The sequence below is a fragment of the Dasypus novemcinctus genome, chromosome 8, assembly GCF_030445035.2.
Source record: "Dasypus novemcinctus isolate mDasNov1 chromosome 8, mDasNov1.1.hap2, whole genome shotgun sequence".
Classification (NCBI taxonomy): Eukaryota; Metazoa; Chordata; class Mammalia; order Cingulata; family Dasypodidae; genus Dasypus; species Dasypus novemcinctus.
This window is the reverse complement of record NC_080680.1, coordinates 9,868,803-9,896,140: the sequence shown is the minus strand read 5'-3', so window position 1 is coordinate 9,896,140 and position 27,338 is coordinate 9,868,803.

Below are 27,338 nucleotides of genomic sequence, written 5' to 3'. Positions count from 1 at the left end.
TGGAGAGTAGGTATTACAACTCTGCTGAGGTTCAGGATCCAGCTGGCACATGGACAGTCCACAGATTCAAGTCTGCTGAGCATACACCAACCCCAGCACCAACCACAGGTTCAATAAAAGGGACAGAAACAGAAGAGGCACATGTAGAGAAGTCACATCTAAGTCCAACTCCATCGCACTCAGAATCACAAATTCCAAAGTAGAGCCCACTGGCAAGGCACCGAACTCTGGAGCCATCTGCCATGACTGTAGGATCTGGGTGTCTCTGTAGCCCTCAGGAGCATCACTACCTGGTGTAGTATCTACTCTGGCTGACTATGAGATCCTGCTGAGACATGCATAATTTCAACCCTTCTGAAGACCTCTCATCTCTTGAAGTCTCTTAGCCATATAAACTCATTTGTCTTTACCATTTCCCCCTTTTACTTAAGGTCTTTTTCCAGTTGCATCACCAGCTGCTGCTTGGTAATAATTCCTCGGCACCAGGGAGGTTCATTCCTGGGACTCATGTCCCATGCTGGTGGGAAGGTAATGCATTTTATGCTGAGTTTGGCTTAGAGAGTGGACACATTTGAGCAACATGAAGGCTCTCAGGAGGGAAATCTTAGGCACCCTGCAACACTAGGCCAAGTTGAAATTTCAAGTGCAGAAGACTTATAAGCATAGTCATCAGTATCAGTCCATATTTTTATTTGGAATGATGAAATCCTTTGGTAATGGATGGTGGTGAAGGTAGTACAACATTGCAAATGTAATTAACCACACTGAAATATATATATCTGAATGCAGTTCAAAGGGGAATATATATATATCTGAATATATATATATATCTGAATGCAGTTCAAAGGGGAACTGTATATATGTATATATGATTCTAGAATAAAAGTTTTTAAAAAATCCATGGAAAAGGACAACATAAACAGTGAAGCTTAAGTTAAACCATGGACTATAGTTAAAAGCACAATTGCAAAAATGTGCTCTCATTAATTGTAACAAATACACTGCACCAGTGTAAGGTGTTAATAATAGGGTGTTATATGGGAACCCTGTATTTTATGTGTGATTATTCTGTAAATGCAAACTTCTCTAATTAAAAAAAGAAAATAAATCGTCAACAAGAAAATGGCAATGCTAGCCCTTTTTCCTTTCCTAGGATGGACTTGTTACCTCAAAAGTGCTAATTCAATCATTACTGTAAAAAAATCAGCCCCAACCACTTGGGAACAATCAAAAAGATATTTGAAATATGGATTTGTAGCCTCACATTAGCACATGGATGTGCTTGGAGACATTAGCAAATACTAGCATGAAGTCATCACAACTAGTAAGACATTGCTAATATTATTTATTTTATTTTGGCCACATTTCACTGCTGAGGAAGTACAGGCAGAGCCAGATTAAATTACTTGCCCAAGGTCACTTGGCTGGTCAGTGGAAGGGAGATTTGAACCCCATAGATTGGCTCAAGAGGTCCTTCTACCTAGTCAGGGGAGGTTCAGCACCTGGGAGAGGGTGGGGCATGAAATGTGGGAAAAAGAGATGACCTGAAATAAACTTTGCTGACTGCACAGGTTTCCCAGTACATGGTTTCTATACCTGAATTTTTTTAAACAACTGCATCAGCAATTGGGTCTTAAATATAATTTTCTTTATGTTTCTGCTTCATGTCTTCCTCTATGGTTGATGTACAGTACAACTGTTTGTTGCTTCATAGAACCAGGCAATTTGCGTGTTCACAACAAATGATGCCCTCTCTTGGCCTTTATTCCCTTTTCCTTCATCCTATTCCTCCTTGGTTAGTGCTAGACACTGCACCAGGTTCTTAGAGAGCAGCATCGTGTGATGAATAAGAGGTCTTTGGAGTTGGCTTCTGGGTTTGAAGCCTGACCCTACTGCCCACTGACCACTTGACCCTGCTGTGCCTCTGCTTCCCCTTTGGCAGAATGGGCATAAAACTTCATCCCTCTCCCAGCATCTTTGCAAGCATTACATTGGCAAAGAGTTTAGCGTCACTCTGGCATGTGCTTAATGTTCAGTCATGCTGTCAGCTTGTCACATGAATAGAAGAAAACCAAATGAGTAAATGAAGATACCTGTCTGTCCGCAGGGAGATCATGGTTTTGGGCAGTTCTTGTCCATGGTGATCAGTGGCCATCACAGATCTATGTATTTGTGGAGCCCCACACTCTGCTTTCAAACAGTTGGCTGCTTGTAAGGGAGCTAAACTGAAGCTGTCAAATCACAAATTAGGCATGTGTCACAGCATAATACCAAAAGTTTCCTCATATTTCATCTACCCAAGTCTCCAGAGACTGAAGCTTTTTGCCTCTCTCTGCTTTAGTTTTCAAAAGTCTCATTTTTTTCCCATTGCCAAAGAGCTTGCCTCCTTCCCTCCCTCTTTCCCTTCCCTTCCCTTCCTTCCTTCCTTCCTTCCTTCCTTCCTTCCTTCCTTCCTTCCTTCCTTCCTTCCTTCCTTCCTTCCTTCCTTCCTTCCTTCCTTCTTTCCTTCCTTCCTTCCTCCCTCCCTCCCTCCCTCCTTTCATTCTCCCTCCCTCCCTTCCTTCCTTCTGTCCTTCCTTCCTTCCTTTTTCTGTTTTTCTTTTTTTCCCTAATAGGACTGGCCCCATCTTCACCCAGCATCTATTATCACTCACTCCACACCATTCCCTGTTCTCTAGTTGTTATCTTCTTGCCTCTGTTTCTAATCCATTTCTCATTTTGCATGCCCCCTCATCAAAACTCAACAGCAAAACAAATAAAATGAGTGGAAAAAAGAAAGGACTTCAGCCACTAGCTCCTTGTCATCTACACCCACCTCTCAGGGAATTGCTGGTATGAACCTTGGATCATGGAAAACACTCAGGATTGCAAGCTCAGCTACTGAGGTTCAGATCTGGGCCCTGCTGCTTTAGAGGTAGCACTTTGGAGAAGTTACTGAAACACTCATTCTTCATTTCCTCATCTATAAAGCAGGTAATAAAAGCCTCCACCTCTCTTGCTTTTTGGGGGAAGTCTTATGTCAAAAGCATGGTGTATACTGGCATTGAATGAACATTGTTTCCCTTTCCCCAAATTATGTGCTATGGAGTAAAATCATGTCAGGAGTTTAGAAAATGGAAAGGTCTATAGGATAAAATCCAAGCTAGGTCTAGAAGTCCAAGAAGAATTTGCATAAGGGAGCCAACAAAGAGGAATCAAAGGCAAAACAGATAGGTGGAGCAGTATCCAGAGTTGGAACTTGGGGGAAAGTGTGGTATGGGCAGAGGTTGGGGGCAGTAGGGATGTGAGGCTTTCAGGAGGACAAGGAATGTGTCAGGGGAGTTTGGATGGGAAAACACTGGAGAATTTTGAAAGTTGGACCAAGGAGTCAAATGTGATTGGCTCACAGTGGGAGATGGTGTCTGTGAGCAATGGAAGGCATATCTGGGCACAGCCTTCAGGGGATTCAGTCTGGAATAAGTGGTCTTGATGATATTGGAAGGTGTATCTGGGCACAGCCTTCAAGGGATTCAGTCTGGAATAAGTGGTCTTGATGACATTGGAAGGCGTATCTGGGCACAGCCTTCAGGGGATTCAGTCTGGAATAAGTGGTCTTGATGATACTGGAAGGCGTATCTGGGCACAGCCTTGGGGAGATTCACTCTGGAAGAAGTGGTCTTGATGGTACTGAGGACAGGTGAATCTGAGTATGGTAGGTTGAATTATGTTCCCTAATTTAAACATATTCTTAATCTCAACTCCTTTCCTGTCCATAGGAACACTGTCAATAGGAACTCTGGAAGATGTTAGTTTTAGTTAAGGTTTGGCCAGCTGAATCAGAATGGGTCTTAATCCTGGAGTCCTCAGAAAGAGAAGAATCTGAAAGCCAGAGTTAGAGAAAGCCATGCAAAAGAGCTAGAGAACTGGGAAGTCAGCAGGAAGCCCATAGAGAAAGGAGAGGACATCAGCATGTGGTGCTAAAGCCAAGTGGATTAGTCAGGGTTCTCTCAGGAACCAGAATCAACAGGAGATATCTGTGAACAGTATGAGATTTTATAAAATTCCCTCACGTGACTGTGGGGATGAACAAGTCCAGATTCCACAGCAGGCTGCAAACCAGGAGCCCCAATGGAGATCCAATGAAGGTCCTTGATGAGTTTCCAGGAGATGCTGGCTATCCAAAAACAAGCTAGGAAATTCTCTCTGAATGCTGAAATTACTTCCCATTTTAAGGTATTCAACTGATAGGATAAGACATCACTCATTGCTGATAGCATTCTCTCTGGTTTGTCCTACATGTAATCAGCAATCTATGCAGTAAACTCACTGATAACTAATGCCCATAAATGTATTTGTATTACAATTAGTCAAGTGCTTGCTTGAACAAACAATGGGGCACGATTGCCTGGCTGAGTTGACACATTAGCCTAACCCTCACAGTCCACCCCTTGTCAACTTGGCAACCACACACTTTACCTTAAACCATACTTAGTCTTTAAGTAAAAACAATAACAGACATGCATATATATATTTCTGCCTAACAATGTTCAACTCTTCTGTATACAACCAGAATCACATTAATTCCTTACAGAATAGGGTGCAAGTTCTTGGGTAATATTCACTCTTAAACTTGACATCCTTAAATATTATGACATGAAACTAAGAAAACAAAGATATTAGTCTTATGTACAAATACAATCATAACAAAACATAGAAGAAAGATTCATGACTATTACAGTCCTCATTTCTGTAACTGGTCTTGTGGTTGAAGTTCCTATTTATCATTACCTTCTTCCACTACCCATTCCATGTTCCCATTACCATCAGCAAGCACTTCAGCTGGCCATGGTTCTTTGCCTAGTGGGGTGATCCAAACTTCCATTCCTGAAGATTCTGGGCCATTGTTAGTCCTGCTTGGATTGGACTGTTATAATTTTTCTATTGACTTTAATCATAGGGTATGGCAGTATTAAGAGATGCCTTAGAGAACCACCTGTATTCTAGGCACACTTCTTTACCCCCATTAGGTAGTTGCAGACCTATTTCCCCTTGATAGTCAGAATCAATTACCCCAGCCAGTACAGTAATTCCTTTCTTTGCCTGTTGATTCAGAGGTAAGAGGAGCCCAGAGTGGCCAGGTGGCCATCTTAACTTCCAGTTCAATGGAATCACTGCTGTGTTTCCTGGTGGCAGTGTTCCTCCCTTTGGAACTAAGACCTGAAGACCAGCACAGCTTAAGGTTGCAGGTACAGGAAGGAAAAATTTTCCTAGTGGATCACTAGGGGTAATAGTGAGTGGTGCCACTCCCATTTCCACCCCTTGATTCCTGGACCCATGAATCCTGGCTATGGGAGAAACAGCCCCATAGAGTGGACACTGATTTAGACCATACACAGCCTCCTGGGGAACATTGCCCCAGCCCTACAAGGTATTGCTACCTATTTGGTGCAGTAAGTGAGTCTTCAAAAGGCCCCATTCCTGCACATTGTTTGCTGTGAAATGGGTTCCTTGATCAGAACCAATGCTGTATGGAATGCCATGGTGGTAGATAAGACATATAGTAAGTCCACAGATGGTAGTTTTGGAGGAGGCATTGCATGCAGTAAATGCAAACCCATGTCCAGTGTACATGTCTATTCCAGTTAAAACAAATTGCTGCCCCTCCCATGATGGAAGAGGTCCAATGTAATCAACCTGCTACTAGGTAACAGGATGGTCACACTGGGGAATGGCACCGTATTGGGGCTGAGTGTGGTTCTCTGCTGCTGGCACATTGGGTACTCAGCAGTTGCTGTAGCCAAGTCAGCTTTGGTGAGGGGAAGTCTGTGTTGCTGTGCCCACACATAACTTCCATCCCTACCTCCATGGCCAGTTTGTTCATGAGCCTATTGGGCAATGGCAGGAGTGACTGGGGGAAGAGGCTGAGCATTAGGCACAGAGTGGGTCATCTTATCCACTTGATTATTAAAATCTTTCTTTGCTAAAATCATCTCTGGTGAACGTTCATGTGGGACACAAATATTTTCATGACTTTTGTGCAATCAGAAAGGTCTATCCACATACTTCTTCTATTCACATACTACTTTGTCACCAGTTTTGCAATCATGTTCCTTCCAATTCCCTGACCATCCAGGCAAACCACTCGCAACAGCCCATGAATCAGTGTACAAGTGCACCTCCGGCCTTCCAAGCAAAATGAACAACTAGGTGCACTGCTTGAAGTTCTGCCCGCTGGGAGGATTTACCCTCACCATTGTCCTTCAGGGATGTCCCAGAATGGGGCTGCAGTGCTACAGTTGTCCACTTTTGGGAGGTACCTGCATATCATGCAGAACCATCTGTAAACTAGACTGGAGTTTTCTTTTCCTTAGTCAACTAATTGTAAAGAACTCCCCAAGAGTCCAAAGCTGTGGGCTGGGAAAGAGAAGGTAACATACTGGGGGTAGTTACTATGGGCATTTGGGCTATTTCCTCATGTAATTTCCTTGTGCCTTCAGGACCTGCTCGAGCCCTATCTTGTATACACCACTTCTGCTTTATTACGGAGTGCTGCTGTGCATGCCCAACTTTATGGTTTGGTGGGTCAGACAATACGCAGCTCATGATATGCCTCAGGTCTCCTGGTAACTTGATGGCCCATTGTTAAGTGTTCAGTCTCCACTAAGACCCATGAGCAGGCCAAAATCTATTTCTCAAAGGGGAGTAGTTATCTGCAGAGGATGGCAGGGCTTTGCTCCAAAATCCTAAGGGTCTGCATTGTGATTCTTCTATAGGTGTCTGCCAAAGGCTCCAGATAGCATCTCTATTTGCCACTGAAACTTCCAGTATCGTTGGATCTGCTGGATCAAATGGTCCAAGTGGCAGTGCAGCTTGTAAAGCAGCCTGGACCTGACACAGAGCCTCTTCTTGCTCCAGTCCTCAATCAAAAATAGCAGCTTTTCTGATCACCTGGTAAATGGGCTGGAGTAGCACACTCAAATGAAGAATGTGTTGTCTTCAAAATCTGAAGGGACTAACTAAATGAGTCTCTTTTTTATCTCCCACCTTCTTTCACACAAATGCCTTATGAATAAGTCTAGAGTTTTTGCTACTTCATGCTTGCTAGGTCCTACCAACATGGTATCATCAATATAATGGGCCAGTGTGATGTCTTGTGGGAGGGAGAGATGATCAAGGTCCCTGTGGACAATATTATGACATAGGCCTGGAGAGTTTATATACCCTCGAGACAGGACAGTGATGGTATCTTACTGACCTTGCCAGCTGAAAGCAATCTGTTTCTGGTGGTCCTTACTAATGGCAATTGAGAAAAAAAAGCATTTGCTAGATCAATAGCTGCATACCAGGTACCAGGTGATGTGTTTATTTGCTCAAGCAATGATACCACATCTGGAACAGCAACTGCAAATAGAGTCACCACAGTTAAGTTTATGATAATCTACAGTCATCCTCCAAGATCCATCTGTTTTCTGCACAGGCCAAATAGGAGAGTTGAATGGGAATGCACTGGGAATCAACACCCTGTTTCTTTCAGATCCTTGATGGTGGCACTAATCTCTGCAACCCCTCCAGGAATCTGGTGTTGCTTTTGACTATTTTTCTAGACAGAGACAGTTCTCGTGGCTTCCACTTGGCCTTTCCTACCATAATAGCCCTCACTCCACAAGTCAGGAATCCAGTGTGAGGATATTGCCATTTACTGAGTATGTCTATTCCAATTATGCATTCTGGAGCTGAGGAAATAACCACAGAATGGGTCCTGAAAACCACACTGTGAAATGAACATGAGCTAAAACTTGACTGATCACCTGACCTTCATAAGCCCGTACTCTGATGTAACTTCTGAGCCAGTGTCTAATAATCCCTGAAATGTCTCATTTTTCCTTTTCCCCAAGGCACAGTTACTCTGGTAAAAGGCCATGGATCTCCTTGTGGAAAGCTGGGAGGAAGATTAACAGTATAAATTTTTGGCAGTTTAATAGGATCCTTCCCCAAGGGGACCTGGCCTCTTCATTCAAGGGGCTTTGGGTCTGTAAACTGTCTCAAGTCTGGGAATTGGTTAAGGGGCCGTGATAACTGCATCTTTAATTCAAGTTAGGGTTTTGTTCGCTTGAGCTAGAACTCTCCTGCTTTTACAGATCCAGAAGGAATTTAGTAGACTGCCCATGTATATACCCCATGACTCTATGTGACTCAGACTGTTTTGAGTGCTGCTTTGAGTTTGTCTTTCATTGCAGTAGCCACCTTGTCTTTAGTGATTTCCTGCCAATACTTGACTTTTACCTGTCAGAGATCCTATCATCCCATAATGTTCAAGGATTCTAATTCCATCACAGAACTCCTTACAGTAATATGTGGACTACAGAGAAGAGCAACCACAGAGTTCTTCAGGGAAGTTAATCTTACACATTTATTCCTACAAATTTATTCCTTTGCCAGTTCTGGTTAAAGATGTGTCCTCTGGACTTTCCTGGGATGGGTGGGCAGGTTTTAAATGGCAAATCCATTCTAGCATTCCAATCTCTCTATGCCTTTGAACTCCCTCTTCTACTGTATACCCGGAAAAATTGGGCATCTCAACTTCAGACATGCTAGACCATTTTTTGGTCCACATGTCAGCCAGCCACCCAAACAAACTGTTAGAACCCTTTCTAACCCCTTGAGCTACAGCACTGAATCCACAATTTCTGCTCAGTGTGCCCATATCAATAAATTCAACCTGATCGAACTTTATATTCCTTCTGCCATTATTTCATACCCTTAATATTCATTCCCATACATATTCCCCTGATTTCTGTCTATATAATTTAGAGAACTCATGCAGTTCTTTTAGAGTATAGTATACTTCCTCATGGGTCACACTTTGTATTTCACCTTTGGGAGTTTGTTATGATTTTAGTTTAGTAATAGGTCTTGAAGAGAAGAGGGGTGGTGGGGGTGGCTAAGGAGAAGGATTAGAAATGCCTTACAAACTACTGACCTTAGGGCATTCCTTTGCATTTTCATTTGGTGAGACAGGATTAATCTCTTCAAGAAGGGGGTGGAAAGCAGATTCCTCAGGGCTGGGTGGAGGTTGGGCAGCGAATGCTGGATTCCTCAGGGATGGGAGGAGGTCCAGACTCCCTGGGGCAGGCCAGAGACTGGGCAGTGCAGGCTTCAGTTTGGCTGGTACCTATCTCTGGGCTGGAAGAAGATCTGGACCTCCTGGTGTGGACTGGAGTCTGGGTGAGACAAGGTTGACAAGGTATGGTCTCCACAAGGCAGGCCTTCACAGGTTTATCTGGCAAAGTCTCAGCAGAATTTAGGGTTCCAATATCCCCACCAATATCATCATCATCCCATAAGTCTCCATCCCAATCCTCAGGTCCCATTCCTTTCCAATTAATGCCTTCACTTTAACAGCAGACACCCTGTGAGGTTGAGATTTTAAGTTTCCTTTGTAATTCTGCTACTCATACAATAAGAGTCTGAGTCTGGTTTTTAGAGATCTCATGGCGGTAAGAAACACGATTTTCTTTCAGAGCACACATAGAAACTTTCAGATCATTCATATTGTGTTTAAGCTGCAAATTCGAAACCTTTAGCTCATCACTTTCTTTTGTAACTATATTCAGAGTATTGAGGAGGAGCCAGCCAACATCATTGCACCTTTTGATTCCACAAAACTCTGTTAAGGTGTTGAAAACACTCTCACCCAGATCCTTACTTCTTACAAAGCGGAAGTAGGGGAATCCAGTGATGATAATTTGCATATCTCCATTGCTAACTCACACCATGGACTGTTAGTGGCCTCTTCATTATTGGAAAGGGAGTCATTACTACCCTGATTCCAATTTGAGTAGAGAGCCAATTGCAAAACTCCCAGAACCACTTCAGAAGTCCCATGTTTAAGATTCTGTTCCTCAAGGAAGCACCCCTCTTCTGGTACCAACCTGTATTATTTAGGGTTCTCTAGGGAAACAGAATTAACAGGAGATACTTGTAAATAGTATGAAATTTTATAAAATTCTCTCACATGATCATCATTCATATGGTGATGGGGATGCACAAGTCCAGATTCTGCAGGCAGGCTGCAAACCAGGGGTCCTGAAGAAGGTCCGATGAAGGTTCTTGATGAGTTTCCAGGAGATGTTGACTGTCCAAAGGCAAGCTGGGACATTCTCTCTGAATACTGAAACCACTTCCTCTTTTAAGGCATTCAACTGATCAGATAAAACTTCACTCATTGGTGATGGCAATCTCCCTGGTTTTTCTTAGATGTAATCAGCTATCTATTCAATGAACTCACTGATGACTAAAGCCCATAAATGTCCTTGTATTACAGTTAGCCCAGGGCTTGCTTGACCAAACAACTGGCCATAATTACCTGGCCAAGTTGACATATCAGCCTAACCATAACACCAAAGAACCCAAAGATGGCCAGCCAGCCAGAATGCTACTGACCCCAGGAGGAAGCAAGCCTTCCAGCTTCAAAACTATGAATTAATAAATTCCCATCATTTAAACCACCCCATTGTGTGACTTTTGTCGTAGCGGCCAGGGAAACTAAGATGCTGGGAAGCCTTTCAAAGAAATAAAGGACAGGATTTAGTGTCTGAAGAAATAAGAGAAAGAGGAGAGGATGATTTCAGAGATGATGCTAATTTTTCCCACATGGAGGACTGAAAGAAGAGCAACAGCCAAGAGGGGATAGCTAGGAAGGAAGTCATAAGAGTGGAGGTGGTGAGGGGGAGATAGAGCTGTCATTGCTAACTATTTGGTACTTACTTGAGGTCAGTGTGGGATGAACCCATGTCGGCTGCCTGGAAAGAAAGGAAATTTGGTTTTGAAGAACAAGAAGAGTCAGTTAATGATGGAGAATTTTTGAATTTCTTGCATAGAGATGGTAGTTGAATTTCTATAATACTTTTTCTTCACAATACTTCCATAATACCTTGACACTATCTCCAAAATATAGATCCTATAATAAGCTTCAAGATAAACATTGTGTGTTGCAAATCCATAAACCTTCTCATTGGAATTTCTAGAAAAATATGGCCATGCCTCTTAAATGACCATTCCTCATTTTCATAAACTTATAGTGTCACAGAATTTGGACACAGATGAGACTTTAAGAAGTCAGCTAGTCTTCCTTTCTGGTTTCAGACATGGTTTTACCAAATTAGAAGACTATGATTTATTAACTTTAAAAGATAAGTTAATGACAGCCTTTTAAGCCACAGTGCCTGTAAAAAACATTAATATTTCTTTATATTTCACCTAAATCCTTCTTGTTATATTTTGGAAATACATGTTTTCTTTTCTTTGGTGGAGTTTTAAAAGACCTACAGATATTTGATATTTGAGTTGCTCCCCTGAAATTTCCAGATCCCCAACTGAGTGTCCCATGGGGAGTCATATCAGTAGACTAGTTCTACCCATGTACAAGAAAGTTCCAATGAACTTTTACTTTTAAAGGAAAAAAAAGGTTTTATTGAGGTATAGATGACATATAATAAACCGCACATTTTTAAAATATACAGTTTGATTGGTCTTCGTATATATAATCCCATGATATCATCACCATAATTAAGAGAATAAACAGATGCATCACCCCCCAAAATTTCCTCAGGCCCCTTTGTAACCTCTTTCTTCAATCCCCTCCCATTCACTCTTCCCCAAATCCCAAGGAATCACTGATCTGCTTTCTGTCACTATACATTAGTTTACATTTCCTAGAATTTTATATCAATGAAATCATGCAGTATGTACTTTTCGGGACGTCTGGCTTCTTTTACTCCGCATACTTATTTTGAGATTTATCCATGTTGTAGTGTGTATCCATAGCTCACTTCTTTGAATTGTTGAATAGCATTGCATTATATCAATATACCCCAATTTGTTTATCTTTTCACCTGGCAATGGATATTTAGGTAGTTTCTAGTTTGGGCAATTACAACTAAAGTTCTAACGGATATTTGTGTACACATCTTTTTGTGCACCTATATTTGGTAAATATGTAGGAATACAATGGCTGGATCATATTGTAGGCATATGTATACATTTTTAAGAAAATTTCAAAATGTTTTCCAAAATAATCACATCATTTTACATTCCCATCAGAAATGAGTGAAACGTTCCAGTTTCTCCACATCCTCACCTATTATGAGTCTTTTCAAAAAATTTTATTTTCGCCATTCTAGTAGGTGTGTGCAGGGATCTCATTGTGGTTCTAATTTGCATTTCCCAAACAATTAATGATGTTGGGCATCTTTCAATATGCCATCCTTACATTTTTTCTTTGGAGAGACCAATATTGAACAGATTTCAAATATTTTTCCCATTTAAAAAGGGACTTTTAATTTAGAAAAGTTGTAGATTGCAGAAAAATTGCAAAAATAGTACAGAGTTCCCATATACTCACATGCAGTTTTCCCTCTCAATAACATCTTACCTTTGTATTGTATATTTGTTACAATTAATGAGCTAATATTGAAACATTGTTATAAACTAAGCTCTGTAATTTATTCAGATTGCCTTAGTTTTCACGTAAGGATCTTTTTCTGTTCCAAGATCTTATTCAGGCTGCCACACTATATTTAGTCGTACTCTTTCCTTAGGTGACTCTTAGAAGCCATAGCTTCTCAGATTTTCCTAGTTTTGAAGACCTTGACAGTTTTGAAGTGTACTGGTCAGGTATTTTGTAGAATGTCCCCAACTGGGATTTGTCATTTGTTTTTTGTCATGATTAAACTGGGCTTTTTCATCACATCATATCACAGGTAAACACAATCAACATGGCTTAATACCTTCATGTTCACTTTGTTTGCCTGGCTGAGGTAGGATTTGTCAGATTTTTCCATTGTAAAGTTACTCTCCTTCCTACCCTACTCCCACCATACAGGATTATTTGTAGTTTTGTCCATTTTTCATTGGATTATTTGTTTTCTTATTTTTAAGTTTTGAAAATTTTAAAATATTCTGAATAGTAGTCCTTTATCAGATGTATGAAGTGCAAATATATTCTTCCATTTGGTAGCGTGTCTTTTCCTTCAAAATACAAAATATTTTGAAGAGGAGTGTTTTTAATTTGATAAAGTTCCATTTCTCAAATTTTTCTTGTTTTCTTTTCACATTTGTTGTTATAATGAAGAAATCTTTGAAAGTCCTAGATCACAAATATTTTCTCCTAGAACTTGAATAATTTCAGGTTTTAAATTAGGTCTGTGGTTCATTTTGAGTTGATTTTTGTATACGGTATGAGGTACAGATTGGATAGAAGTTCATTTGTGTGTGTGTGTGTACATTTGTGTGCACATATGGTTATCCAATTGTTCCAACACCATTTTTAAAAAAAGTTTATCCTTTCTCTGATGAGTTAACTGCTTTCAGAATTGCCTTTGTTGAAAACTAGTTGCCCATCTACATGTGTGTGTGTGAGTGTGTATGAGTTTACTTCTGGTCTCTGTTGTGTTCTATGGGTCTCTGTCTATTTTGATGCCAACACCCACCGTTTTGATCACTGCAGCTTTATCATGTCTGAAAAGCAGGTAGCGTTAATCCTCCAAGTTTATTCTTGTTTTCATAGCTGCTTGGCGAATTTAGCTCATTTACATTTCCACATGAATTTAAGAATTAGCTTGACAATTTCTACAAAATATCCTGCTGGGATTTTGAATGGGATTGCATTGAACCTATAGATCAACTTGGAGAGAACTGTCATACTAACAATATTGAGTGTTCTGTCTCAAGAGCTTGCATATCTCTTCATTTATTTAGGTCTTCTTAAATTTCTCTCAGCAATGTTTTGTAGCTTTCAGTGTTTTTTATTGTTCTTTTTAATATTGTATACATACATTAATTTGATAACCTAAAGTAAATTGAAGTGTTTGGATGAAGGAGTCTTACTGAAAAGGTTAACAGGTTCTTTGAAGAAGCCACCTTATATATTTAGTTAGGACCATAAAAAATGCATCCTCTTCAGGGGGAAGTCCATGTGCTTCTCCCCTCTCTGCTTTGGAGCATACTGATCCATTTGTTATAGCCCACTGACTCCTAGCACACCACTTGTGACCAGGCATATACTTGGTGGAAATTAAATGGGCTTTCCCATTACACTGCTATTTCTATGTCTGGTAACCATCATGTGATACTAAGTGGTGTTTTGAAGTGGAATACATTGTTAGTCTTTCATCCAATTGAGCCTGGCACTGCTCTTGGCTTCAGGGATAAAAAGTGGTGATAAACTAGTTAATAAGTAAAGTCATGGGGGATTACAGTTTGTGATAAGCTCTCTGGAAAAAATAAACAGAAAGTTGTGCTATAATGACTGGGAGGGCCCTTAGGAAGGCTGCGGGAGGAGGGGACCTTTGAGCAAAGGCCAGAAGCTTTAGCAGGGAGGGACGGGCAAGGAGCATTCCAGGCAAAGGACACTGTCTGTGCTTGATCCCAAATAGGTTGGATAGGGTCAACAAAAGTGAGTGAGATGAAGCAGGTGGGAGGGGCGGGCAGGGGCCACAGGAAGTGACTGCAGGAGCAGGTGGAGGCTGTGAGGGCAAGAAGCCAGCCTGGTGAAGGCAAGGGTTGCTGAACTTAAGGAATCTCACACTGGTCTTGTTGTGTATTTTCATGGAGAAACACCAAGCAAGTAAAAGGTCACAGACCCTCCCAGCCAGACAAAGCCAATGATGTCCCTAGGACCTGCTCCAGGGTTCTTCTGCTTCTTCTCAGCCATGAGAAGAAGGCTTTGGGTTTTATCCTCCATGGATTTTAATGGGGGAGTGGCATGCTTCAGCATAGATGTCTCTTGTTATAATGGAGTGCAAGAGAGGAAACAGGGACACTGGAGAGGAGGTTTCAGAAGAGTGGAAAGGGGGATGCTGGGGAGGAGGTTTCAGATGAGGCCATGGGGATGGGGTGGTGTTTGGACTTACATGACAAAGTAGGTAACCTGAAGGTTAGGGGAGAGGGATTGGCCTGTCTGATCTCTTAGCGTCTAAGTTTCTTGGCCGCTATGACAAATACCACACGATGGGTTGGCTTAACAACAACAATCATTTGGCTCCCAGTTTCTGAGTCTGGAAGGCTGGCCTCCTGCCAGGGTTGGTAGCGTTCGGCTGGCTGGAAATCCTTGGGTTTCTTGGCTTTCTCATCATATGGCGTTGTCCTCTCCTTTCTCTTCTGGGTTCTCACCATCTTTCAGCTTCCAGATCCTCCCCATGGTTTACCCTTTATAAGACCTTCAGTAACAGGACCAATTCTTAACCAAAAATAATATCTTCTAAAGGTCCTATTTACAATGGGCTCACCCCCCACCGGAAGGGGATTAGATTGAGAGCATGTTATTTCTCTAGGTACAACCTAGCACACATAGGCCACCAATTCTTAAACGTTTTGGTCTCAAGAATCCTTTACACCCTTAAAAGTTGTTGAGAACCCCAAAACCTTTTGTTGATATGGGCTATAGCTTTCAATATTTATTTATTAGTTATTAAGACAGAAAACATTTTAAAATACAAGAACACACGTGCACACACCCCATGAGCTCTCAGGGCGTCGGAGGTCATCACATGCCAGGTCTCCTCTGGGAAGCCAAGCTGCACACTGGTGCACACTTGTGAGACGAAAAGACGGAAAGGGACAGACGATGTGTTAGTATTATTATGAAAGCGGTTTTGACTTTCTGCTCCCAGAGGTTCCCAACCCACACTGCGAGGACTGCTTCGGGTTCCCGAGTGCTCTGGCAGCCCATGTGGCACGTCTTCCGGGGGAGATGCTGCCCTGAACCGGGAGGCGCTCCTGATTGGCTGGAGCCTCAGCCCCGCCCCATGGGCGTGGTTCCGCGTGGACCTGCGCCCTCCCTTCTCTGTCGGGCTGGGCCCACCTCTCAGAGAAGTTGTGAAACTGATGCGTTCCGGAGGCTGCAGGACCCTCCTCTCTACCCGGGTTCTGAATAAATCAAGGAATCAAAAAAAATGCAGCAAATGGGGACCCAAGGGTCATTTTTTTTTTCTGATAAAGACTCAGGTGGGGGAACGTGGCCTCACAATCGAACTCCAGAGTCAGCCTCCCTATTGCACCCTGTTGCCAGCCTATTGCACCCCATTGCCACCCTATTGCACCCATTACAAGCCTGTTGCACCCCATTGCCAGCCTATTGCAGGCTGGGCCAGGCAGGCCTTCCTGCGGGGAAAGGCTGGCCCCTGGAGCCATGGACAGGGCTTCTTCCCAGGGTGCAAAGACTGCAGGGCTGGCCACCCGCGAATGTACTTCCCTGAAACACGCCCTCCCTCCCTGGGACCCAGAGGACCCAGGCAGTCAGGGTAGGAAGTATCCTGCTCCTGGAAATCAGCAGTGGGCGAGAGGTGTTTTCCCAAAGGGAAGCAGTTTGGTCCTGGTCCCTTCCGGGTTTCAAACGTTTGCTTCAGAGAGTTTAAGAATCCCCTGGGGGAACTGGACGTGGCTCAACTGACCGTCTGCCATGTGGAGGGGGAGCTTACCATGTGGTAAGCTGCCGGAAGCAAGGAGTGCTGTGCCACGCAGGGGCGCCCCGGCCTAAGGATACCCCAAGCCTAAGGAGTGTGCCCCGTAAGGAGAGCTGCCCCGTGTGAAAAAAGCGCAGCCCACCCTGAAGTGGCACCGCACACACAGAGAGCTGACCCAGCAAGATGATGCAACGAAGAAGAAAGGCAGTTTCCTAGTGCCAGCGGATAATGCAAGAGGACACAGAAGAACACACAGTGAATGGACACAGAGAGAAGACAATGCCGGGGGGGGGGGGGGTGGAGGGAAGAGAAATAAATAAATCTTAAAAAAAAAAAAAAATCCCCTGAAACTGTTTGCAAAATGGTGTGGGTATGTGTTTTCTAACTGACCAGAGGACCCGTACCTTCCAACACTTCTCCCAGGGCAGAGGGCGAGGGAGCCTCAGCCAGGCTCACCTGGGCCGCCTCCAAGGGGAAAGGGCTTTGTTCAGCGTCTCCAAGGGGACCTGCCAGCCGGAGGCTGGAACTTCTCCCCACAGAGCACAACGACCCTTTCCAAAGGCCCATGTCTTTTGCCTTCTGTGCCCCTCGTGTGGACCTTCGGCTGAGGTGCGAGCTGCTGCCCTCTCAGCCCCCAGGAGCCTCCAGCACCGACTCATCTTCTCTAGAGCGGAGATAGTGGGCTCAGCCTGGGTTAAATGCCACTCGTGCCTGCAACACAGCAGAAACGTGGCCTTCCTGTTTTCTCCTTTTCTCCTTTCTTTACTTTTTATTGCTCTTTGGCTTGAGGGGTGGTGAAATTGTCCTCGGCATAATTTCAGAATGGATGCTTCTGCTTGGATTCTCTCCAGACTTACTCTAGACTTTAGTGTAGCGTCCCCCAACTTTTCACGCACAGGTCCCACCTGCTTCTATCTTCTAGGAATTTCTCACAATTCGAGTCTCCTGGCAATACCCATTCTTTGTTTTCCAAGGTGTGTATGTGTTCTGCTGTTATAAGAGATAAGGAGGAAGAAGGAGTACCATATGCTCATTTTGCTATCTTAAAAAAATTTTTTTTTTAAATGTAGGCCAGTAATTTATTCAGGTAGGAAGGGATGAGAAATGGGAAAAAATAACAGATCAGGGGTTCCAGGTAGAGAGGAAGGGGCTGAAGAGTGGTAAAGAGGGCTGATTTTTGAAAATATATTTCCTGGGAAGAGTTGGTGCTCTCATTCTCATGACACTGTGAATGGATGGCTTTAATTAATGAATTGCTCATTTCTCCCAAGACAATCTTCACAGAGGCAAGGAGGGAGGGAGAAACATGGAGCTTGCATTCTGGAGGAGACCCTGCGTAGGTGGGTGCAGCAGCCTTTAAGAAAGAAAAGCGTCTCCTCCGGGCTGGGATGCAGAGCCCCCTATCCTTGAGCCATTTTTCCTTGTGAGTAAAATGGCTTTGGTTTCCTTTTCTTACTGGCCTGGCTTTTCACTCCTTCCACCAGAAATGGCAGCCCTGGGATGAGATGGGGTCCTGGTTTGTCGGGGAGGTGAGTGAGAGGAGCCTCTCCTCCTCCTGCTGCTAGAACTTGGGGCTTCTGCCACCACATTGTCTTCTCACCGCCGAGCGGACCTCCTCTTCTAATATGTGCTGTGCATCTGATTATTAGCCTGCTTGGGTTTTTGCTGTTTTTTTTTTTTTTTTTTTTTTTTAAGTATTTCATACTCCTTATAAAAAGTCAACTCAGAGACAGCAGCGATTTCCATGAAGGAAACGTCATCCTAACACCATTAACCCAGACATCCCACCGCCCAGGGGTAGCCACTGTTTGTAGTGTGCTCTATGACATTTAGGAAACTTTCTCTCTGTGTGTGTATGTTATGCATTTTCACACAAATGGAAGCAAACGGCATGGTTTTACCTGCCCCAGACACTGCTCCACATCATATCCTTTTTAGAGTGACCACAGAGTCCCCATGGCATGGCCCGCCCGCGATCCAGGAGTGGGCTCTCCCTGCCTCCAGCCTTCCGTTCGCCCTGACAGTGTGGGCTGGACCCTTGTGTCCTCACAGCTTGGCACACGTCCATGGATGGATGTCCAGAGTAAATCCCTGGTCTAGACATGGAGGACATATGACTCATTTAAAACTGGTAAAATCAGCAAACTGACATTCAGAACTTGTGCCAAGTTACACTCCCACCAATAAAACGTGAGACTTTGTATTTCCCACATCCTCATGACCCAGCATGGTAGTAACAGCTAACAGATGTGCCGGACACCGATCTAAGCTTTTTACATACATCATCTCATTTAATTCTCGCCAGAGCTCTACAAGGCAGGCACGGTTGTTAACCCCTACATAAATGAGGAGTCAAACAATGACAGGGCAAGTAATGTGCTGGGGTCACAAAGGTAGTAACTGGTGGAGATGTGGGGGACACCCAGGGGAGCTCACACCAAGGTGTGCCCCGAAGCACTAGACTAAATGGTTATTCGTGTACCTGCATATCACTTACAATGATCACTTAACCAACAATTGATGCTGAATACGTGAGCAAATATTTATTGAAGATTTGCTCTTTTTTCCTGTGACCTGCTTGTTAGGACCCTTTGCTAATGTTTCTATTAAAAATGTTTGTATTTTAAGGCTGACTGATTTACAGTAACATTTTTTTTTAATTGAGGAAATTCATACTTTGCCATGTGAGTACAAGTATTTTTAAACAAGGTGCTTTACTTTTATCTTTGTTTATGATGGAGTTTTTTGGACACACAGATTCTTCTTCTTCATCTTCTCTTAATAGAGCAGTTGTGGGTTTACAGAAAAATCACTCAGAAAGTACAGTGTTCCCATATACCTCCCTCACACATGTAGTTTTTCCTATCATTAACATTTTGCATTAGTGTACTACCTTTGTTAAAATAGATGAAGCAATATTGTTGTAACTATATGTAATGGTTTGATATGGTTATGAATTCTAAAAATATTCGATTATGTTTTCAATCTGGTCTATTACTGGTTGTGATTGAGTTATGATTAGGGCTTTGATTGAGCCATATCATTAGGGCATTGCCTCCCCACCCCTTGGTGGGTGGGAATTCACAGATAAAAGGCATGGAAAAGGACATAGTTGGTGCTTTTGATGCAAGGGTTTCTGATGTTGGAGTTTTGATGTTAGAGTCTGATGCTGAAGTCTTACACTGGAGCCCCAGGGAGTCAGCACACAGAGGAAAGAGAAGCAAGCCCTGGTAAGAGAGGCCCTGAGCCAGGAGAAGAACACAGAGGAGTAGAGATGACTCCTTAGACATGACAGAAACCCCAGGGAGAGACACAGCCGTTCACCTGATAGTCTATAGCTGACCCTGTGGAGAGAGACAAAGCCTAGAGAGCCTCATAATCTACAGCTGACCTTGAGAAAAGAGAGGAACTGAGCCCAGAGGAACCCAGGAAGCCTGAACCCTGGCAGACTTTGGAAGCCATCTTGCTCCAAAATGTGGAAATCGACTTCGGTGAGGGAAGTAACTTATGCATTATGGCCTGGTACCTGTAAGCTCCTACCCCAAATAAATACCCTTTATAAAAACCAACCCATTTCTGGTATTTTGCATGAGCACCCCTTTGACTGACCAATCCACCATATGTTCAATTACAGTCCGTAGTTTATATTAGGGTTCACTCTTCATGTTGTACAATTCTATTCTAGTATATATACATACATAGATACATATGTATATGCGTGTGTGTATATATATATATATAAATCTAGAATCAGTCTTTTTAGCTACTTTCAAGTATCCAATTCAGTGGTATTAGTTACATTCACAATGTTGAAATAGTACCACCACTATTAATTACCAAAACATTTTCATCACCACAAACAGAACACACAAAGGTTTTTAACATCTATGCTATTGAATTTATCAATCTTTTCTTTTATGGATTCTGGATTTAAGTTTATGCTTTTAAAAGTATTCCCTTTTCCAAGAGTGTAGAAAAAAAGTGACTACATTTATTAATCACTTTTACTTAGAGCAGTATCCGGCAAATGCGTTAGTTGTTTTTAGTTGGAACTTATTTTGGCAGGGAAAGAGGTGGAGATGCAGATTTATTTTCTTCAATGTGGCTAGACTGATGTTATGACAAGGTTGAGAGTCTGAGTCTTCCCACGGGTTTGACTGCTGTGCTTTTCCATCACTATATCTTCCTATGTGTTTTATTTTTGTTTCTATGCTCTCTGTCCAGTTCCTTTGGAAAGGATGGATACTGAGAATGGGGTAGACTTGACAATGTTTGTGTGCTTGGAACCCCCAAGCACAATGGAAGCCCCCTTGACTGCAGCGACCCCGGCTCTCATGGATCTGCAAGACTTGTAAAACCCTGTAATGAATTCTATTAAGGTAGTTCTGCCCCACCCCAATACCTTTCATTGCTCCCCATAGGGGTAACTAATCCACTGGTCCTCAATTTTGGCCATGAATGGGAATCACCTGTAGGCTTCACATGTTATTGGTGCCTGCGTCCCACCCCCAGGGATTCTGACTTAGTCTAAGGAGTAGTCTAGGCATTGGGACTTTTAAACTCTTCCCAGGTGATCCTAATATGCAACCAAGGTTGAGACACTGATCTAGAGTCAGATCCCAGAAAAATCCAGGGGAACAAGTGCAAAGTCTGTCCTATTCTGAAGATGTCAGTTAGCTTCTCTTCCCAACCATACCAGTAAGCTCATGAACAAATATGCCTCTGTGACATAGGCTCCACGGCAAGGCCTTTCTTTTAGGAAGGCTTGTCTAGCTTCTGCCATTCCTGAGTGACCAATCTGTCAGCAGGAGAGACCTTGATGATTTCCCAATGTGGCTCAAGTCTCAAGAAACACCTACCAACCAACTGATGATGTGCCATTTAGAGAAGACCTGGTGATTCATCCTTAGTGGAAGAGATGCTTATTTCTTGATGGAATTTCCTTCTGGACCTGCTTTGTTTCTTCTGTAAGTACCATCTGTGGACTTACAGAATACCTTATTCATAGTCATGATATGCAATGCAATATTGCTCATGGCCAAGAAATAAATTTTATAGTAAAAAGAAGTGAGACAATGACTTGATGCCCACAAGTTTCTCTGGTCTTACCATGGATCCATAAAACCAGGAGCTTGTGGTTCTGTAGAGTTATATGGTGCACTGAGGACTCATGACCTCATCAGTTAACAGCTGAAAGACAACACCTTCCTATAGTGAGATGCTGTTCAACAGGTGAGCATGAACTCAGAACCAGTGACCAGCATATGGGATGGCTCTCCCATAGACAAGGGGAAGAAGTGGGAGTGGCAACTCTCACTAGGATATCTGCTAATCCATTCCCCAAGTGTTTACTTTTTGGCTCAACAGTTTTGCTTGTTTAAGTGGTCTCAATATTGAGAAGAATCCTTCTATCAGGCAACAAAATAATGTTTCCTCTGAACTTGAAACTGAGCCTACCATTTTGAGTCTTTTATTCCATTGATTCAAAAGGCAAACAGGATGAGTTTACTCTTTTGCTAGAGTGAATGATCCTTTTTATCAATATAAATTAGATTGATGCTACCAGTGAGGTATATGCCTGGAACTTGGAGGAACCTCTGGGTGCCTACTTTTACTGCCAAGTCCAGTAAAAAGGTTAATAGAAGACTGCAGAAACTCAATATAGGTAAAATCTCGGAGGCTCAACTCCTCAAGGAGGAAGGCTACCTGCATCAGGAGAAGAACAATTGCTAGTTGCAGTGCTGGCTAAGTGTAAAGGGAATGTATGCTATGTGGTGGAAAAAGGAAGTTATAAGCACCAATAAGGGATACAGTATAAAACCCACTGCTGTAGAGTGGCAGAGTGGGAGTCCTGCAAACTTGATTCCTGGGGAAACAATCATAAATGCCCCAAATTATATATATACTCACACACACACAAATACATATACATATTTATAATCCAATCATCTAAATCATGCTTAAAGAAGTTAAGGAAGATATGATGACAATGTCTCTTCAAATAGAAAATATATATAGATAGAAAATGTGAAAAAAGAACCAAATGGAAATTCTGGAATTGAAAAATGCAATAACTTAAATGAAAAATTCAGCAGAGAGACTAAAAGTAGATTAAAATTTGCAGAAGCAGCAAACTTGAAAACAGATTGGTAGAGGTTATGCATATAAAGAAGAGAGAGAAAATGAATGAAGAAAAATGAACAGAGCCTCAGAGAAATATGGAACATCTTAAGTGCACTAAGATACGTGTAATTGGAATACCAAAAGGAGAGAGAGAAAAGGGCAGAAAAATTTTTAGAAGAAATAATGACTGAAAACCTCACAAATTTAATGAAAATACATTAATATAATGTATTATTATATTATATATAATAAATAATATATATTATTATATTATATACTAAGCAAACTCTAAGTAGCATAAACATAAAGAGACACACATCCAGACACACCATAGTAAAAATGTGGAAAGTCAAAGACAGGAAAAAAATCTTGAAAACAGTGAGAGAAGAATGATTCCTTTTGTACAAGGGAATCACAATAAGATTAACACATGACTTTTGATAAGAAACAGTGGAATCAGAATGCAATTGGATAACATTTTCAAAGTCTTGAAAGACAAAAACAACCAACCAATAACATTATATTTATCAAGGCTTACCTAAAAATGAAGGTAAGATGAAGACATTCTTAGATAAACAAGAATTGAAATAATTTCTTCCTTGTAGAGCTGCCTAACAAGAAAGACTAATGAAATTCTTCAGGCTGAAAGCAGGTGAACCTAGAAGGAAATCTAAATCCACATGAAAAATCTAAGAGCACTTAGATTTTTTTTAATGGTTATGATCAAAAGACATTTATTAAGGACTTAAATATATATTATTCTGCATTAAGTGCTATATTTCCAAGAACATCCTGACAAAGGAAAAGGCCTTAGCAGGACTAGAAAGTCATATTCAATTATAACATATACAGATACGCAAACATGAATTTCAATTCTAGGAACATAATTAAATCTTCTTAAAAAGCTTACTTGGCACTACTATATTGTTGTCATTGTTTTTAAATTTTTTTCTTCTTTATTTTCTTTTAAATGTTACATTAAAAAAATATGAGGTCCCCATATACCCCCTCAGCCCCCCTACTCCTCTTCTCCCACATCAACAACCTCTTCCATCATCGTGGCACATTCACTGCACTGATGAATACATTTTGGAGCACTGCTGCACCACATGGACAGTCTACACTCTCCCCCATTCCACCCAGTGGGCCATGGCAGGACACACAATGTCCAGCAGCACCACCCAGGACAACTCCAAATCCTGAAAATGCACCCATATCATCATATCTCTTCTTCCCTCTTCCTAACATCAGCAACTACCATGGCCACTTTCTGCACATCAATATTACAATTTCTTTCCTTACTAATCATAATAGTTCCCCAGAAGAACACCAGTAAGTCCACTCTAATCTATACTCTATGCCTCCATCCTGTGGACCCTGGGATGGTTAAGGCTAGTCCTCCTCCACATCAAGAGGGGGCTTAGATTCCACATGGATGATGGATGCAATTCTCCTACTTGCAGTTGTAGGCACTCTTGGCTCCCTGGTGTGGTGGTTGATCTTCTTCACCTCCCTGTTAGCTGGCCAGGGTAAGTCCATTAAACCAGAGGACAGAAGTTGCAAGTCTGCTGAGGCTCAGGGCCTGGCCATCACATGGACAGTCCAGAGATTCAGGTCTCCTGAGTATACACTAACACAAACACCAATGACAGGTCCGGTAAAAGTAACAGAAGAGGCATGCATAGAAAGGTCATATCTGAGTCCAACTCCAAAATACTCAGGAACACAAATTCCAAAGTAGGGCCAACTGACATGGCCCTGAACTCCAGAGCCATCTGTCAAGATCATGGAACCTGTGGGTCTCCGTAGCCCTCAGGAGAACCAGTACCTGGGTTTCTATTCACTTTGGCTGTCTCTGGTACCCTACTGAGTCATGCGTAAGGATTACCCCTCTGATGACCGCCCACCTCTTTTTTGGAGACTCATAGCCATATAAACTTATTTGTCCTTTCCTTCGCCCCCCCCTTTTTTCATTCAAATGAAGATTTTTAAAATTTATTTACTTATTTTTTTATTACATTCAGAAAATATGAGGTCCCCATATACCCCCCACCCCCCTCACCCCACTCCTCTCCCCATAGCAACAATCTCCTCCATCATCATGAGACATTCATTGCATTTGGTGAATACATCTCTGAGCATTGCTGCACCTTATGGTCAATGGTCCACATCATAGCCCACACTCTCCCACGTTCCATCCAGTGGGCCATGGGAGGACATACAATGTCCAGTAATTGTCCCTCCAGCACCACCCAGGACAACTCCAAGTCTTGAAAATGCCTCCACATCTCATCTCTTCCTCCCATTCCCCACACCCAACAGCCACCATAGCCACTTTCTCCACACCAATACCACATTTTCTTCGATTACTAATCACAATAGTTCATGAATAGAATATCAGTAAGTCCACTCTAATCCATATTCTATTCCTCCATCCTGTGGACCTTGGATTGGTTGTGTCCACTCCACATCTATATCAAGAGGGGGCTTAGATTCCACATGGATGCTGGATGCAATCCTCCTGCTTTCAGATGTAGGCACTCTTGGCTCCCTGGTGTGGTGGTTGACCTTCTTCAACTCCATGTTAGCTGAGTGGGGTAAGTCCAATAAACCAGCGTGTAGGAGTTGCAAGTCTGTTGAGGCTCAGGGCCTGGCTATCACATGGACAGTCCAGAGATTCAGATCCTCTGGGTATGTACTAAACCCCAGCACCAACTACAGTTCTGGTAAACATAACAGGAGAGGCTTGTGAAAAAAGATCACATCTGAGTCCAGCTCCATCACACAGAAACACAAACTCCAAAGAAGGGCCAACTGACATGGCACTGAACTCCATCTGCCATGACCATAGAACCTGTGGGTCTCTGTGGCCCTCAGAAGAACCAATACCCGGGGTTGTATCTACTTTATCTGTCTCTGGGACTCTGCTGAGGTGTGCATAAGGGTGACCCCTCTGATAACCTCCTGGCTCTTTTTTGGAGACTCATAGCCAATGAGTCTCCTTCCCCCCTTTTATCCAAGGTCAAAAAGCATATTTTAACACCTGATATTACATGTAGGCTGAGATATTCTGTTGGTCTGAGTTGACCCTTTTATTCAAGGTCTTTTTCTAGTTATGTTGTCAGCTGGTGCTTGGTAGTAATCCCTTGGTGCCAGAGAGGCTCATCCCCAGGAGTCCTGTCCCACACTGGGGGGAAGGTAATGCATTTACATGCTGAGTTTGACTTAGAGAGTGGCCACATTTGAGAAACATGGAGGCTCTCAGGAGGTAATTCTTAGGCAACCTGCAGCTCTAGGCTTAGTTCATATTTCAGGCACACAGGCTCATAATTAGAGCCATCAGTATCAAGGGTTCATCATTGGGCCATCCATCTTTGTTGGTCTTTGCCATTGCACTTGGGGTATTATTGTTGTTCCATTGGGGAATGTGATAGAGCTCCCCTGGCCAGGAACTCAGCACTCTCTCATCTGTTGTTTCCAACTGAAACCACTATGAAAATACCCAAACCTTTCTGTGTACACTGTACACATGCTCTGGAGAACTCTCTCCCAACCGTGTGCCCCCCACCAATAACACCCCACACAAGTGCTCCTCCCCTGCCATAGTTGAACCTCTCTGTAGTCCAAAACTTCTTCAAAAAAGGAAGCCCAATATATTCCCAGGTTCCATTAAGGGTAAAATGGAATAGAGTGATGAGTTTAAAGGTTACATATAGAATACATAGTAATTTAGAAAAATTAAATAAAGAAAAAATAAATTGGCGTATCAAAAAATGAAAAAATGAAAAAGCTTTGTTTTTGACATTTTGCCTTTCATCACTGCTATAGGTATTGCCCTGTATGTACAGTGGCAAGGCAATTTCTTCCATTTCTTCCTCAGGGTCTACCTCCTTTCTTTCTTTCTTTTTTCTTCTAATTATTAAGTTTGTCTTCACATAAGTTTTAGATCACTGTAATTCACATATACAATATGCGGTACTCCCACATATCCAACATCAAACCCTTTGTCCCTTCCCCACAATGATCTTTTTACATGTTCATATTGTATTTGTTGTAGCTAATGTACAGATATTGAAACAATAGCTTTCAAACATGGTTCCATTTGGGTTTACATTATGGTTTATATTTTAGACTATACAATTTTCTAAATTTTCAGTTATCTTATGTTTTACATTATGGTTTGCATTTTAGCCTATAGACTTTTATACATTTTTGGTATAAATTAACATATCCTGTATCCATCATTGCATGATCTTGTGGAACACTTCCATTGCCCCACAGTTACACTGATTCCATGTATTCAACACCTCTTTCCCCCTCCCATCAGGGCCCACCATGACAATCAATCTTCATTACTTGAAGGACCATATTCAGAGATACTTGCAAAAATGTTGAGGGCTTGAAATACGTGACTGCCTTAACCCATTGGGAGTCACCAATTCTCTCAAGAGATACAATTTTCTGTTTGAGAACATCAGTCCTCCCCAGGATGTGGTTATACCTTCACTCTCATTGTATGGGTCTCCACCCAATGATATAACCCACTATGACAAAATGAGCACTCACACACTCCCTAGAAGCTTGCCCTGTATCAGATGTCCCCCCTTAAACATCTTAAACAGGTAACCTTCCACATTATATTTTCAACCACATACCTGACAATCTCCTATGTTCAAATGTTCCCTCTACCCTCCCCCCAAATTCTTGGACCATCTGACCCATCCTCCCATCCCTAGCCCCCCTCAAGCCCACATAGCCCCACCCAAAGGTATC